We start from the raw sequence: 4,799 nt of genomic DNA, 5'->3' as shown, positions 1-4,799 counted from the left end.
GCTGCCATTCAGCACCACTTTCTTAATCTAAAATCTGTTTCACAGGTTCTCTGGGGAAGCTGAGCACTGCTCTGCCCTACACCAGCACGGCACTGAGGACTCCCAGTCCCTCTCGTGGGTGCCCTCGGAGCTCATTCACAAAATCCTGCGGCTGTCATTCCCACTGGCACCCCAGGCTCTCAGAGGAGCAGCAGCATTGCTGTGCTGGGCCCTCCATCCTTCCTGGTCAGGTAGGAACACCTTGACCTGTCCATTAATATCGAATTACAGATGACAATAGCAACCTTGGGGACCTGTGTAAGTGCTGCTACTCCTGTAGTAAAGCAAAAGTACAACTGGGTTCCTCACAGGGGAGCTTCCCAACTGCTCCCCTCACACTTCTGGAGAAGAGGACACCAGTAGCTCTGTCCCTTGAACACAGAACAAGGATTCTCACTCTGTCTTTCCTACAGTGACATAAACAGAGTTTTCAAGGGGAAAAAATAATTCTTATTTCCTATCTCACTGTCATTTTTAAAATTACTGAATTCTGCAGCATTCAAAGGATTACTATTCACATACACGTACCTGCTCCTCTGGCAGAACAAATCGAGTAATTTCTGTTTCTGCTGGAGCTTTCAGCATGCAGACAAAAACATTTTTTATTCATCAGTGGTAAAAGGCTACAGCCATTTGACTTTAAACACAGACATACTTCTGGGCTCTCTTCCAGGAAGTCTGTGTCACCCAGGCTTTAGATCGATATGTTTGTCTGCAAAGTCACCCTTTTGATCTGTAATTTTTCATTTTGACACAAGAAATGCCTTTTGGTCAAACTTCAGCAGTCCATTAAATTCCAGGCATAATAGAAATGAGAATCACATTCCTGTAGCCATGTGAAGATTTCCACAGTTTGGGGTTTATTTACTCATGGGTTAATTTACTCTGCCATATATTTGGGACTCAGACAATACTGCAAATACTGTTCTGTGCATCATCTGTGCTCACTGCTTCCTGCCCAGTCTGGGGTGGTCTCACTGGCACTGGCAGCTTTATAAAACCCTTTGTGTGTTTAGTTGTCCAGCTTGCAGGAAATGTTGTTGAGGTTTTGGACTCAGCACATGGAGCATCCTCCCACCCTGGTTGTGCTGTTCTCCTTACAAAGAGGGGTCTGGGCTGCAGGGACAGCCCCCCACAATGGGAAGGCAACTGTGCCAGCCCATGGCCCAGCTGGCTCAGCCTGCTCACCCCTGGCACACCATGCTCTGTTTGCACAACCCAGCACAGGCCTTTTCTTTCCAAGGTCAAGGTTTCAGGGTTTGGGTGGCTGGGTTTTTTTCCTCTCTCTTCTCCCTCCCCCCTGGGTTTTTTTTTTGGTTTTTTTTTTTTTTTTTTTTAAGGTGACAGCCATCCCATGGAAGAATAACCCAAAAAGCAGAGAGGTGGGAAATCAATCCAACACATTATTAATGGGAGAAGAGGGTCTGCCCAGCTTTTGGGCCAATCCCCCTGCCTGGCTCCACTCAGCAAGGTCCAAGCAAGGCTTTCCAATGATCTCAGTGCTATTTCTGACCCAGACACAGCTCCTGCCATGTTCCTAACACCCTGTCTTTGGTTGCTGAAGTTTGACTCAAGGGAGGATGCAACAGACACTCAGGAGAGTTGCAAAGTGCTGAAAATGTTCATATAATCCAAACAAACCCCATTACTTTCAGTGCCCATTCACATCTTACCTTTAAAAAGCAAACATTTTCTGTCAGCCTCTTAAAAATACATAACTCAGAAATACTGCTAAAATTGAAAGTTTACAAGAAATACTGTTAAAATTGATTAATTTTTATACTTATTTTAAAGCAGTCAGGAAAAGGTCTGGATTCTGAATAACTGGTTTGTCAAGCAAGAGAAGAGAGGGAATTCTGTTTTTAAATGTGGCCAAGATTTCCAGCAGTAACACATCTTTTAAGTACTTTAATTGTAATATGGTTTTATTAGGTAATTAACAGGGGCATCATTTTAATCCTCATTTAATAGCTCCTCATTTCATAGAGGTGTTATATTCAGAGAAAGGCAGTTCAGTATTTTCTGGAAAAAAAAATCAAAGATGTTAAAGCAACTCAAAAGGGCCACCTAAAAAAATTTATGTTTTCAGTCAGGACTTGTGTCCAAAATAAACAACTTTTTCCTCAACCCACCAAAAAACCCCAAGCCAAGCCCATCCCCAGCACAGCTATGATCAGATCATAAATGCCTTGATTAAAGTTCATTGGCTGGCACTTCAGGACTTTAGCTACTAATTAAAGCCAAAATCAAATTTATTGCCTGAGTGAGAAGAGGGGGTGGGAATTTGGGAGGTGAGCAAACACGTGACCTGCCCAACACAACCCTGCCCTGGAGACACCAACAAGGGCAGGATGGCCCACACAGAACTGCCTGTCCCTGAACAGAAAGGATCCTGCTGTGGTGTTGTTCCAGAAGTGAAGATGCACAACAGCAATCCTGGGCCAAGGCTTTCCCATGGGCCTCTCCCTGGGAATTCAGCAGGAGCCTGTGCAGGACCTTCCTCACAGACACCTGGGAGCTAGAAGGGAATATTCCAGTTCTGCAGAGACTGAAGTTAAGCAACTGGTGAGCTGCCTGGATGTGTTATGGCCACAGAGAACAGCGATGCCAGAGCTTTATTAAAATACCTGGTTCACAGTCCTGGGTTCGTGGCACACGTTTGGGCAGGACCTGACTGCTCGACTTTACAGGATGGGAAACCTGCTCCAGGGAGAACCTCAGTTTCACAACTGGTTTCGACCAGAAACAAACCCACAGAATTCTGAAAATCTCTGCAAAAGCAGCAAGATGGCTTTTGAACCAGTAGAAACATTTTGGTTTGACATTCCGCTGTGAAATGATGTAGGGGGAAAAAAATAAATCAAAAGAAGGTGTTTCAAAGCTGGAACTTTCGTCCTCAAAAACCTCCAACAAAGGTGATGGGATTTGACAGCACTCTATTTTGCAAGTAAAATAGTGTCTGCATTTTTCTAAACAAGTTCTAAACTGCATTTCCTGCCTTTATATCAAAACACACTACGGCTTGTTTTGTGGCTTGCTAATAACATCCTGCACAACCATTTTGTACAGACCTCCCCAAACACCTCATGCACACACACTTCCAGTCCCTGCTGAGAAAGGCAGACAGCCTCCTGCCCAGTCAGGTCCTGGCCAAGTGTGGCACGGGAAACAGCAGAACCAGCTTTTTCTTGAGCATCAAAGGAAGCAGCAAGTTGTTTCAAAGAGGCTCCTCTGCTCTGCCCAGATATCTGGCTATTGCTGATTTTGCAATACAATAACTCTACTCTTTACATATTTCAAGCTCTCTGAAAGCAGCAATAACCAAAGTGATGTTCTACAGAGGCAGCAGAAATGCCCTTGCACATGTGTCACGCTTTGCACAGACTGATCAGGAACCAAGCAATTAGGGTAAATTCTGGCATAAATGGTACAATCTCATGGAAAGGGTGGTCAGACATTAGGACAGGCTGCCCTGAGAAGTGGTGGAATCACCATCTCTGAAAGGGTTAAAAGTTGTGGATGTGGCAGTTGAGGACACGTTTTAGGGGTGAACGTGGCAGTGCTGGGTTAATGGCTGGACTCGATGATCTTACAGGGCTTACCAATCGCATGATTTTAACCGCACTAAGCACTTCCTTATTCCAGGATTCAGCCCGTGTGTCTGTGAGAAGTGAATCAAACCCAGCACGTACAGAGAAAGCACCAGCAGGAGGACTCCTCACACCGAGCGCACCTAACACCTGCCCTGCAGCATCACAGCGCAAACATCTGCTTTGTTTCAGCTGTGATTCACCCAGTCCAGGACACAGGTCCTGAGGCAAAACGCCGAGAAGTGTCTGCAAGGATCTGGGGTGCTGGGGGTGACACCGGGGCCCCGGGGACTGCTCAGCCACGGGCTGCCCGGTGCCACCCGCAGGCTCCCGCCCTATTCTGCAGCACAGACACGCGGGACTCGGGGACCGGACCCGGCCGGCCGCACGGTGGAACTCCCCCCGTAGATCCGGAGCTTCCTCGCGGGGATCCGGGGCCGGATCACCGACACTGACAGCAAAAAGGAGCCGCAAACGAGGCGGCGTCCGCGGCCTCCCCGCGGCGGGGCTGCCAGCGCACCGCGCTGCCTCGGCAGGCACGGACGGGGTTCGAACCCGCGATCTTCGGTTTACGAGACCGACGCCTTACCACTTGGCCACCGCGCCCGACGGGCTGGCTGCACCCGCGCGCCGCCAGTGGAAGGCAGCGAGCGGCGCGGCCGGGCCGGGCCGGGCGGGGACGGGACGGGCCAGGCCAGGCCGGGCCGGGAGGGCGGCCCGGGGCGGTGGGACCGGGGCGGGGCGGGGCGGCCGCGCCGTGCGGGGGCTCCCGCGGGCACGTGCGGGCGCGGGGCGGAGCGCCGGGAACGGGAGCGCGGGCGGGCCCTGCCCCGCCTGCAGAGCTCGGCATCCCCTGCCCCGTGTCGCTGCGGCGGCGCTCCTCGGAAAGCCCTTCCCGCTGCCGCCACCCCCGCCGTGTCCCCGGTGTCCCCGAGCGCCGCTGCTCCGACACCGCGGAATCCCCGGTGAAGCTTTGCTTTCCTTCCTCCCGGTGTTTCTCGGCAGAGGAACGCAGAGCATCACTGCGAAATCACAGAGCTGCCTCGGGAGACAAACAGCCGCTGTTCGGAACGAGGAAAGTCCTGCCAAGCTCGCACACACCTCCGGCGCTGCCGCTCGGTGTTCCGGGCCCTGCTCCCGGTTTGGGGCCGGGGAGGATCCCCCGGGGCA

General features: G+C 51.0%; 1 non-coding gene across 1 annotated transcript; it reads right to left on the bottom strand.

The window, feature by feature from the left end:
- Positions 1 to 4,163: 4,163 nt before the first annotated feature.
- On the bottom strand, positions 4,164 to 4,235 carry TRNAT-CGU (transfer RNA threonine (anticodon CGU)). The gene has a single exon. It is a non-coding gene; the product is annotated as a tRNA-Thr (tRNA).
- Positions 4,236 to 4,799: the final 564 nt, after the last annotated feature.

This window comes from Molothrus ater, chromosome 19, assembly GCF_012460135.2.
Source record: "Molothrus ater isolate BHLD 08-10-18 breed brown headed cowbird chromosome 19, BPBGC_Mater_1.1, whole genome shotgun sequence".
Lineage (NCBI taxonomy): Eukaryota > Metazoa > Chordata > Aves > Passeriformes > Icteridae > Molothrus > Molothrus ater.
Note: the sequence above shows the minus strand (reverse complement) of the source record. Positions and strands in the feature narration are given on the sequence as shown.